The following is a 12885-nucleotide window of genomic DNA, read 5'->3' as shown; positions in this document are numbered from 1 at the left end:
CCCATATGAATTTTAGGATTCTTTGTTCAATTTCTGTAAAGAAGGTCATTGGGATTCTGATTGGGATAGCATTGAATCTGTAGATTGATTTAGGTAGTGTGGACATTTTAACTATGTTTATTCTTCCACTCCATGTGCATGGAATGTCTTTCCATCTCTTTATGTCGTCATCTATTTCTTTCAGTTTCCATTTCTTTGTAGTTTTCGTTGTATAGATCTTTCACTTCCTTGGTTAAATTTACCCCAAGGTATTTTATTCTTTTTGTTGCGATTGTGAATGGGATTGAGTTCCTGAGTTCCTTTTCTGTTAGTTCATTGTTAGAGTATAGAAATGCTACTGATTTATGTATGTTAATATTATACCCTGCAACTTTGCTGTAGCAGCTGATTATTTCCAATAGCTTTCCTATGGATTCTTTGGGGTTTTCTATTTATAAAATCATGTCATCTACAAACAGCGGGAGTTTCACTTCTTCATTGCCTATTTGGATTCCTTTTATTTCTTTTTCTTGCCGAATTGCTCTGGCCAAAACCTCCAGTACTATGTTGAATAAGAGTGGTGAGAGTGGACACCCTTGTCTTGTTCCTGTTCTCAGAGGGATGACTTTCATTTTTTACCCATTGAGTATTATGTTGGCTGTGGGTTTGTCATATGTGGCCTTTATTATGTTGAGGTACTTTCCTTCTATACCCATTTTATTGAGAGTTTTTATCATAAATGGCTGTTGGATCTCGTCGGATACTTTCTCTGCATCTATTGAGATGATCATGTGGTTTTTGTTTCTCATTTTGTTAATGTAGTGTATCACATTGATTGACTTGCAGATGTTGAACCATCCCTGTGTCCCTGGTATAAATCCCACTTGATCATGGTGTATAATCTTTTTAATGTATTGCTGGATTCAGTTTGCCAGAATTTTGTTGAGGATTTTTGCATCTATGTTCCTCAGTGATAGTGGCCTGTAGTTTTCCTTCTTTGCGTTGTCCTTGTCAGGTTTGGGGATCAGGGTGATGTTTGCTTCATAGAATGTGTTAGGGAGTGCTCTATCTTCCTCAATTTTATGGAATAGTTTGAGAAGGATAGGTATTAAATCTTCTTTGAATATTTGGTAGAATTCTCCAGAGAAGCTGTCTGGTCCTGGACTTTTATTTTGGGCGAGTTTTTTGATTACTGTTTCTATTTCATTACTTGTGATTGGTCAATTCAGATTCTCTATTTCTTCCTGCTTCAGTTTTGGGAGGTTGTAAGAGTCTAAGAATTTATCCATTTCTTCTAGGTTGTCCAGTTTGTGGGCATATAGTTTTTCATAGTATTCTCTTATGATCCTTTGTATTTCTTTGGTATCCGTTGTGATTTCTCCTCTCATTTCTAGTTTAATTTATTTGAGTCTTCTCTCTTTTTTTCTTGGTGAGTCTGGCTAAGGGTTTGTCTATTTTGTTAAGTTTTTCTAAGAACCAACTCTTTGTTTCATTGATCCTTTCTACTGTCTTTTTTGTTTAAATATATCTTATTTCTGCTCTAATTTTTATTATTTCCCTCCTTCTACTGACTTTGGGCTTTGTTTGGTCTTCTTTTTCTAATTCTGTTAGGTGTCGTTTGAGATTGCTTATCTGAGATTTTTCTGGTTTATTTAGGTGAGCCTGTATTGCAATGCATTTGCCTTAGGACCACTTTTGCTGCATCCCAAATGAGTTGGTATGGCGTGTTTTCATTTTCATTTGCCTCCAGAGAATATTTGATTTCTTCTTTAAATTCTTCAATAATCCATTGTTTGTTCAGTAGCATGTTATTTACTCTCCACATTTTTGCCCCTTTCCCAGCTTTATTCTTGTAGTTGATTTCTAGTTTCATAGCATTATGATCAGAAAAGATGCTTGATATTATTTCAACCCTCTTGAATTTATTGAGGCTTGCTTTGTTTCCCAAGATATGGTCTATCCTTGAGAATGTTCCATGCGCACTTGAGGAGAATGTGTAACCTGCTGTTTTTGGATGGAGTGTTCTATATATATCTATTAAGTCCATCTGGTCTAATTTTTCATTTAATTCTATAATTTCTTCTTTGACTTTCTGTCTGGATGATCTATCCATTGGTGTTAATGGGGTGTTGAGGTCCCCTACTCTTACTGTATAGTTGTTGATGTCTCCTTTTAGTTTTGTTAACAGTTGCTTTACAAATTTTGGTGCTCCTGTGTTGGGTGTGTATATATTTATAAGTGTTATGTCATCTTGATTAAACGTCCCTTTCATCATTATAAACTGCCTCTCTTTGTCTTTCTTTATCTGTTTTGCTTTGCAGTCTACTTTGTCTGATATAATTATGGCGACACCTGCTTTCTTATGTTCATTATTAGCTTGGAGTATTGTCTTCCATCCCTTCACTCTGAGTCTGTGTTTGTCTTTGGGGCTGAGGTGTGTTTCCTGGAGGCAGCATATTGTTGAGTCTTGTTCTTTACTCCATCCTGCCACTCTGTTTCATTTAACTGGAGAGTTCAATCCATTTACATTTAGAGTGATTATTGAAATGTGGGGGCCTACCGCTGCCATTTTATCACTTGTTTTCTGGTTCTCTTGCATTTCCTTTGTTTTCCACCCCATGATTTTTGGACTACTAATTCTGGTAGGTAGATTTCTACATTGGCTTTCTTGTTATTTGTAATTTGTGTCTTTATTCTTGTTGTTTGTTTAGCAGTTACCAAGTGGTTTGTATAAAGCATCTCATAGATGAGATAGTCCATTTTCTGATAGCCTCTTATTTTCTTAGATTAAGACGTTCCATCCCTTTCCTCTTCCCCTTCTAGGTTGTTATTGTCAGATTTTTTTTCTCTTCCTTCTTGTGTTGTGAGTTTGTGGTTAAAATGACAAGATTATATTTATTCTTGGTGTTTCCCTTCCTTTTATCTTTAATGTTATACTTAACTTTTGCTAATCTGTTCTGATGGGGAGCTGCTACTTTCTGATTTTGTCTTTCTACTTATCTCCTTAGCTGTGGGTTTTGTAACCTCTTTCCTTTTTTTTATATTACAGGTATGAGGGTCTTCCTGAGCATTTCTTGTAGGGGAGGTTTTGTACCAATGACCTCCCTTTACTTTTATTTATCTGGGAAAGTTTTTATTTCTCCATCATATTTGAAGGATATTTTCGCTGGATAGAGTATTCTTGGCTGAAAGTTTTTGTCCTTCAGAGTTTTGAATATTTCATTCCACTCTCTTCTAGCCTGTAAGGAATCTGCTGAGAAATCTGCTGACTGCCTTATGGGGGTTCCTTTGTAGGTTATTTTCTTCTGCCTTGCTGCCCTTAGTATTTTCTCTTTGTCATTGACTTTTACAAGCTTCACTCCTATATGCCTTGGGGTTGGTCTTTTTACATTGATAAAGTTTGGAGATCTACTGGCTTCTGTCTCATGGAGTTCCATCTCTCTCCCCAGGTTTGGAAAATTCTCAGCCATTATTTCTTTGAACAGGCTTTCTCCCCCTTCTCCTTCTCTTGTCCCTGTGGGATACCTATAATCCTTATGTTGCATCTCCTAATTGAGTCGGATAATTCTTGGAGAGTTTCTTCATTTCTTTTTAGTCTTAGTTCTCTCTCCTCCTCTATCTGCAGCATTTCTATATTCCTATCGTCCAAATGGCTAATTCTGTCCTCCATATTATCGACCCTACTGTTCAGAGAGTCCAGATTTTTCTTAATCTCCTCCACTGTGTTCTTCATCTCCAATATTTCTGATTGGTTCTTCTTTATAGAGTCAAGCTCTTTTGTGACATAGCTCCTGAACTTGTTGAGTTGTCTATCTGTATTCTCTTTTAACTCATTCAGTTTTTTAATGATGGCCATTTTGAATTCATTGTCATTTAGGTTATAGATTTCATTGTCTTTGGGATTGTTTTCTGGGTACTTCTCATTTTCCTTCTGTTCTGGAGATTTAATATATTTTTTCATACTGCTGGATGGCGTGGATTTGTGCCTCCGCATAGAGATAGAGTTTAGTTACTGCTTCCACTTACTTCTACTGGAGTGTGTGTGGGGGGATCAGCTGTTTAATCTGAACCGACCAGGAGCCCTGTCAGCTGTTGCTGACCAGACCTGGGCCCCGCCTTGTAGTCACAGTGGTCCTGTGGGGTCTCTCATCAGCTGTGGGGACAGTCGCAAGGGGGCCTCATGTTGCTGGTGCCTACTGTCACTGACCACCTAGATGTGCTCCCTCCTTAGGGTCTGCAGCAGTGTTATGGGCTTCCACAGTGACCAGGAGCAGGTTCACCTGGGTTCGCAGCTCTGTCACCATCAGGGCCTGCAAGATCTCACTTGTCCACTATGGGCCACAGCAGAGCTACGGGTATCTACTGCAGTCTGTGGTTAGCAAACCCAGCTGTGCTACTGCTGCCTCAGTGCCTTCCAGCCTTGTGAGTGCTGGATGGGGCCTCTCCACTAACGCTGCACAGAAGCTTTCACTGTGGCTGCTGTGGGACTGAGATTTTCCCCCTGGACCACAAAACAGACATGCTGGGACTCCACCCTGCCACTGCCCACTCACACGGGCTCACTGGGTGCCCCTTGAGCCCTCTGGGCCACAGCAGGAGACCGTGAATCAGAGGCAGCTGGCAGGCTGGTGCACCACCCTGGATCCTCCTGCCCCGGGGCCTCCCAGCATTCTGAATGCTGGGCAGGGCCTCTCCACTAATGCGGAGTAGAGGCTTGCCCCAGGGTTGCTGTGGGACTGTGGATTTTCCCCCTGGACCACAGTACAGGGCCGTTGGGGCACCAACCTACCCCCGCCCAGTCCCATGGGATCACTGGGTGTCCCTTGCCCCCTCTGGGACTCTGCCAGAGTCTGTGAGTTAGAGGCGGCTGGTGGGCTGCTGCACCACCTGGGATCCTCCTGTCCCAGGGCCTCCCAGCATTCTGAATGCTGGGCAGAGCCTCTCTGCTAATGCCAATAGACGCTTGCCCTGAGGCTGCTGTGGGACCGTGGATTTTTCCCCTGGACTGCAGAGCAGGGCCGCTGGGGCTCCAACCTGCCCCCACCAACTCACATGGGCTCACTGGGTGTCTCTTGCCCCCTCTGGGACACTGCCAGAGCCTGTGAGTCAGAGGCAGCTGGCAGGCTCCTGCGCTGCCCGGGATCCTCCTGTCCTGGAGCCTCCCAGCATTCTGAATGCTGGACGGGGCCTCTCCACCAATGCTGAGTAGAGGCTTGCCTCGGCAGGTGCTGTGGGACCATTGATTTTCCCCCTGGGCTTAGGGGCAACTGCAGGGGGCTTAGGTAGGGCTGTAGTCACCTGTTTCCACAGTCGCTCCACCGGTGCGCACACATGCCTGCCCTTGGTGCATGGAGATGCTATGGGGGAGTCCACTGGAAGAAAGTCCCTTGCAGGTACTTCGCTGACTGGGTGTGGGGGGTTGGAGAGTTTTCAGCTATCTCCACCTCCTCCCGGGGTGAAGTCCATCCACCTTCCGATGTATAGCAGCACAGGTCTCTCAGGCGTCCTGAGATGCTGTGTGGATATCCTTTGTTGGCTGATGAATGTCCACTTAGTTGTAGATTTGAAGGGGTAGAGACCAAGAAGACTGCTCACTCCGCCATGTTGCTGACATCACTCTCCTTTGTCCATTTTTTAATTGAGTTGTTAGGGGTTTTTTTCTTTTTTGTGTGGAGATGTATGTGCTCTTTGTATATTTTGGATATTAACCCCTTATCAGATATATGATTTGCAAATATCTTCTCCCAATTGTTAGATTGTATTTTCATTTTGCTGATGGTTTCCTTTGTTGTGAAGAGGAATTTTAGTTTGATGTAGTCCAATTTGTTTATTTTTTCTTTTGTTTCCCTTGCAGGTGAGACATGGTGTTTGAAAATATGCTGCTAAGACTGATATTGAAGAGTGTACTGCCTATGTTTTCTTCTATGTTTTATGTTTTCATGTCTTATGTTCAAGACTTTAATCCATTTTGAGTTAATTTTTGTGTATAGTGTAAGATAATGATCTACTTTCATCTTTTTTAAATTATTTTATTTTATTTTTAAATTTTATTTATTTATTTTTTGAGGAAGATTAGCCTTGAGCTAACATCTGCCACCAATCCTCCTCTTTTTGCTGAGGAAGATTGACCCTGAGGTAACATCCATGTCCATCTTCCTCTACTTTATACATGGGACGCCTGCCACAGCATGGCTTCATAAGCGGTGAGTAGGTCCACACCTGGGATCCAAACCAGCAAACCCTGGGCTGCCAAAATGGAGCATGTAAACTTAACTGCTGTGCCACTGGGCTGGCTCTTCTACTTTCATTATTTTTCATGTAACTGTCCAGTTTTCCCAACACCACTTATTGAAGAAATTTTCCTTTCTCCACTGTATGTTCTTGACTCCTTTGTCAGAAATTAGCTATCCATAGATGTGTGGGTTTATTTCTGGGCTCTTGAATCCATATTGTTGATCTGTATGTCTGTTTTTCTGCCAATACCATGCAGTTTTGATTGCTATAGGTTTGTAGTATATTTTAAAATCAGAGTATGAGACCTCCAGCTTGTTAATTTTTCCTCAAGATTCCTTTGGGTATCCAGGGTCTTTTGTTGTTTCATATAAATTTTAGAATTGTTTGTTCTATTTCTGTGAAAAGTATCATTGGAACTTTGATAGGGATTGCATTGAATCTGTAGACTGCTTTAGGAAGAATGGACATTTTAACGATGTTAATTCTTCCAATCTAAGAGCAGGAATAGCTTTCCATTACTTTGAGTCTTCTTCAGTTTCTTTCAACAATGTTTTATAGTTTCTACTCATTGGTTAAATTTATTTCTAGGTATTTTATTCTTTTTATCATGATTGTAAATGTGATCGTATTCTTAATTTCTCTTTCTGCTACTTCATTGTTAGTGTATAGCAATGCAACTGATTTTTGTATGTTGGTTTTGTATCCTGCAACTTTACTGTATTCATTTATTATTTCTAATAGTTTTTTTGGTGTATTCTTTAGGGTTTTCTATATATAGAATCATGTCATCTGCAAATAGTGAGAGTTTTACTTCTTCCTTTTGATTTGGATCACTTTTATTTCTTTTTCTTGCCTAATTGCTCTGGCTAGGACTTCCAATATTATGTTGAATAAGAGTGGTGACAGTGGGCATCCTTGTCTGGTTACTGTTCTTATATATATATTTTTTTGAGGAAGATTAGCCCTGAGCTAACTACTGCCAGTCCTCCTCTTTTTGCTGAGGAAGACTGGCCCTGAGCTAACATCATGCCCATCTTCCTCTACTTTATACGTGGGATGCCTACCACAGCATGGCGTGCCAAGCAGTGCCATGTCCGCACCTGGGATCTGAACCGGCAAACCCTGGGCCACTGAGAAGTGGAACGTGTGAACTTAACTGCTGCACCACTGGGCCAGCCCCCTGGTTACTGTTCTTAAAAGGATAGCTTTCAGTTTTTCATCCTTGAATATGATGTTAGCTGTGGGTTTGCCATATATGGCCTTTATTATGTTAAGGTATTTTCCTTATATACCCATTTTATTCAGAGTTTTTTTCATAAACGGATGCTGTATCTTTTCAAGTGCTTTCTCTGCATCTATTGAGATGATCATGTGATTTTTATTCTTTATTTTGTTAATGTGGTGTATCATGTTGATTGATTTGTGGATGTTGAACCATCCCTGCATCCCTGGAATAAATCCCACTTGATCATGGTGTATCATCTTTTGAATGTATTGTATTCAATTTGCTAGCTCTTTGTTGAGGATTTTTGGATCTCTGTTCATCAGTGATGTTGGCCTGTAATTTTCTTTTTTTTGTGTTGTCCTTATCTGGTTCTGGTCTCAGGGTAATGCTGGCCTCGTAGAATGAGTTAGGAAGCTTCCCCTCCTCTTCAGTTATTTGGATGAGCTTGAGAAGGATAGACATTAAGTCTTCTTTGAATGTTTGGTAGAATTCACCAGAGAAGCTTTCTGGCACTGGATTTTTGTTTTGGGGAGGTTTTTGATTACTGTTTTGATCTCCTTGGTGGCGATTCATCTGCTCAAATTCTCTATTTCTTCTTGATTCAGTTTTGGAAAGTGGTATAATTCTAAGAAGTTATCCATTTCTTCAAGATTATCCAATTTGTTGGCATATAGCTCTTCATAGTATTCTCTATAATGCTTTGTATTTCTGAGGCATCCATTGTAACTTCTCCTCTTTCATTTCTGTTTTTATTTATTTGAGCCTTCTCCCTTATTTTCTTGATGAGTCTAGCTAGAGATTTTCAATTTTGTTTATCTTTTCAAACAGCCAGCTCTTCATTTATTTTTTCAATTATTATTTTACTCTCTACTTTGTTTATTTCCACTCTGATTTTTATTATTTCCTTCCTCCTACTGATTTGGGCCTTTGTTTGTTCTTCTTTTTTGCAGTTTGTTTACATGCACTGTTAGAATGTTTATTTGAGATTTTCCTTGTTTCTTGAGGTAGACCTGTATTGCTGTACACTTCCCTCTTAGAACGGTTTTTGCTGTATCCCATAGATTTTTGCATGTCCTGTTTTCATTTCATTTGTCTCCAGGTATTTTTTATTTTTCCTTTGATTTCTTTGTTGACACAGCAGTTGCTCAGTAGCATTTTGTTTAATGTCCATATATTTTTGGTTTTTTTCAGTTTTCTTCTTGTAGTTGATTTCTATTTTCATATTGTTGTGGTCAGAAAAGATGCTTGATATAATTAAATCTTCTTAAATTTATTGAGACTTGTTTTGTGGCCTAATGTGTGATCTATCCTGGAAAATATTCCATGTGCATTTGAAAAGAATGTGTATTCTGTGCTTTTTGGATGGAATGTTCTGTATATATCTGTCTGTTTGATCTAATGTGTCATTTAAGGCCAATGTTTCCTTATTGATCTTCTGTTTTGATGATCTATCCATTGATGTAAGTGAAATGTTACAGTTCCCTATTATTATTATGTTACTCTCTATTTCCCCTTTTATGTCTGTTAATGATTGCTTTATATATTTCTGTGCTCCTATATTGGGTGGATAGATATTTACAAGTGTAATATCCTCTTGTTGGATTGTTCCATTTATCATTATGTTGTGCCCTTCTTTGTCTTTTGTTAAAGTTTTTGTTTCAAAGTCTATTTTGTCTGACGTAAGTATTGCAACTCAAGCTTTCTTTTCATTGCCATTTGCGTGGAGTATCTTTCTCCACCCCTTCACTTTCAGTTTGTAATTGTCTTTAGGTCCAAAGAGTGTCTCTTGTATGCAGCATATATATGGGGTTTTTTTTTTTTTAATCCATTCAGCCACCCTATGTCTTTTGACTGGAGCATTTAATCCATTGACATTTAAAGTAACTATTGATGAGTATGTACTTATTACCATTTTGTTACTTTTTTCTGGGTGTTTTAGTAGTTTTTCTCTGTTCCTTTCTTCTGTTGCTCTCTTCACTTGTGCTTTGATGGCTTTCTTTAGTCTTATGTTTGGGTTCCTTTCCTTTAATTTTTTGCATAGTTATTACAGACTTCTGGCTTGTGATTACCATGACATTCAGATATAATGACCTATATAAGTGTTATCTATATTAAGTTGATAGTCTCCTAAGTTTGACCTCTTACTAAAAGCCCTACTCTTTTACTCCCCTCCCCCATTTTATGTTTTTGTAACATATCTAACCTCTGTTTTTGTGTGTGTATCCTTTAACCTCTAATCATGGAAATAAATAATTTTAGTACTTTTGTTTATTGACCTTCATAGGCGGTTGATCTGTTACCTTCACTATATATTTGCCTTCACCAGTGATTTCTCTTTCTTTGATAATTTTCTTATTCCTATTTGTGGTCTTTTCCACTTAAATAAGTCCCTTTAACATTTCTTGTAAGCCTGGATTTTGGTGATAAACTCCTTGAATTTTTGCTTTTCTGGAAAACTCTTTCTCTCTTCTTCCCTTCTGAATGATAACCTTGCTGTGTAGAGTATTCTTGGCTGTGGATTTTTTCCTTTCAGCACTTTGAATATTTCGTGGCACTCACTTCTAGCCTGTAAAGTTTCTGACGAGAAGTCTGCTGATAGATAACCTTATACCGTTTCCTTTGTATGTAACTTGTTGCCTTTCTCTTGCTTTTAGGATTCTCTCTTTATCTTTAATTCTTAACATTTTAATTATAATGTGTCTTGGGGTGGGCCTCTTTGGATTCATCTTGTTTGGTGCTCTCTTTGATTCCTGTACCTGGCTGTCTGTTTCCTTCCTTAGGAAGGAAATAGCTGAAAAATAGCTGAAAATTTTGAGCTTCTATTTCTTCACATATATTCTCTGCCCCTTTGTCTCGCTCTTCTCCTTCTGGAACACCTATAATACACATGTTAGTCCACTTGATGTTGTCCCAGAGATCCCTTAGACTGTCCTCGTTCTTTTTAATTCTTTTTTTCTTTTTTCTGTTCAGCTTGGGTGATTTCCTTTAGTCTTTTGTCCATATTGCTGATTCATTCTTCTGTGTCATCTACTCTTGATTCCCTCTGGTGAAATTTTCACTTCTATTATTGTATTCTTCAGTTCTGATTGGCTCTTTTTTATATTTTCCAATTCTTTGTTGAGATTCTCACTGTGTTCATCTATTCTTCTCCCAAGATCAGTGAGCATCCTTATGACTACTAGTTTGTACTCCTTATCAGGCATATTATTTATCTCTGATTGCTTAGTTCTTTTACTGAGGATTTGTCCTGTTCCCTTATTTGGAACATATTCCTTTTCTCTTCATTTTGCCCATTTTGCTGTGATTATTTATGTATTAGGTAAATCAACTACATCTCCCAATCTTGGAGAAGTGGCCTTTTGTGAGAGATGCCCTATGAGGCCCAGCAATGTCATTCCCTCTTGCTACCATTTCAAATGTTCCAGGAATACCCCCTGTATGGTCTGCATGTGCCCTTCTGTTGTGGTGGGGTTGTTCCTGCTGCAAGTGCATGGGTAGGCTAGGCTGCACCTTGGCTGGCTGATTGTAAGAATCAGCTGCGTGTGGCTGCTATGGTCACTTTAGTCACTTTATTGGTTGGGGGAGCCCCAGCACTGCTGGCTACAAGGTCTAATAGCACACACCTGCTGCTATATTGCTGTTAAGTGAGTCAGGCTCCCAGCATGGCTGGTTGCTAGGCTCCAGGGCACACAATTGCTATAGGCCTTTAGGCTGTGAGGCTGTTGTCAGCTCTCTCAGGAGCACAGCTGGGCAGGGCTGGCTTCAGGCATGGCAGCACACAATCATTTCTGGCATTGGAAGGTGGGGTAGATCTCCTACGTGGCTGTTTGAGAAGGCCAGCAGCACAAGTCTGCTTCAGCTTGACAAGCCTCACTGCCCATGGGGCCATGCACCCTGTCAACACAGTCCTGCCCAATGTGCAACCCCTGTGCAAAAAGAATGGACCCACTTGCCCTGCTGCAGAGGTTTCACACACTTTGCCTACATGGGCCCACAAGTTCCCTGTGGGCTTGCTGGTAGGTGGGGCCAATCCCTAGGGCAGGCTGCTTGCCCTGGCTGAGCTGAATTAAATCAGTGCTCTAGTGGGTGGGGCAAACCCCTGCCTTAATAGGCCAGGGGAAGAACTCCAATGGCATCTGCCAGCAGCTCTGTCAGTATACCTGTACTAGGTCACAATAATGGCTGCCACCAGTGTGTCAGTCCCTCGGAAGGTGGTCCCAGTTGCCTCCTGCCTCCCTGAGATGTGCTCAGAGCTTATCAAGTGAGTCTCTTTTCACCAAAGGACTGTGTACATTTTTTGTGATTTTGTGTTGCTTTCCAGAACTGGTGAATTTGTACGTGAGCCCTTTAAGAGCAAGCTTTTCTTTCTCTTATGTTTCAGAGCTTTTCTGGGTGTATCCCCTGTGGTTGTTAATAGCAAAGCCAAATATTATGATACTTGTCTCAGTTGTGCTGAGTTCAAAAGCTGCTCATTGTGGCATAGCTCTCCCACTTAGATCCCCTGCTCCTCTAGGGAGAGCTTCGTATCTTAAGACTGATCCCGTCTGTGAAGTGCTGTGGCTAGAATGTGTACTTTTTCATCTCCAGGAAAATCCTTCTTCCTCTTCCACCTCAGTCAGCACTGTCCCTTGCTGTGGGTTTATTTTATCTATTTTCTGGTTCTCTCTCGGGGTAATTGTTCCAGGGATACTTGTAAATTTGTTGTGTCCATGGGAGGAGGTGAGTTCAGAGTCCTCCTATGCTGCCATCTTCTCTGCTTCTGAGCAATCTCTCTGCTTAATTTTTTCAGTGCTTATATAGAGGAATAATAGCTTGGAGCTTCCATTTTGCTGCCATCCCTCTGATGACATTTAATTACTTGCTTGCAGATAGTTTCTTGAGAAAAAGCCAAGTTTATCTGGCTGTTGTGTCTGCTGGATACTGCTCACTCGACCCTGTTGGAGAAGAGAATTTTGCTGTTTGGCATGTGGGGTGTTGTCTGCAGCCGCAAGGGGCAAGGAATGACAGGTACCGCAAAGGCTACTCCGTGGTTTAAGTAATCAGAGTTTATTGATAAAGGGGAACAGAACAAGGAGCAGGGAAACAAAGAACAACAAATCAGTACTTACAACATCCACACCACAATCAGCCCGGGAAGTCCCAAAAGGGTTACGGCGGGCGGGAGTGCCGATCGTCCGGGTCTGAGGCGGAGCGTCCTCTCCTCAGTGAGACTCCCAATTGTTCTATATTTGTGACTCCCTTTTATTGCAATGTTTTTTGAGTTCTGACTTAGGGTTTTAGGCATTTAGATACTTTGAGTTATTTCCTTTTGTTCCCATGGATGGGATGTTTTTATTTTTTTGTTTCTGTGGATGGGATGTTTGTATAGTCCGGTCAGGTGCCATCAGGGTGGCCAGCCCAGAGAAGGAACATGACGCAGGACATTATTTTATTAACTTGTGCCTTGT

The sequence above is a fragment of the Equus quagga genome, chromosome 1 (assembly GCF_021613505.1).
Source record: "Equus quagga isolate Etosha38 chromosome 1, UCLA_HA_Equagga_1.0, whole genome shotgun sequence".
Lineage (NCBI taxonomy): Eukaryota > Metazoa > Chordata > Mammalia > Perissodactyla > Equidae > Equus > Equus quagga.
This window is presented reverse-complemented; position numbering follows the sequence as displayed.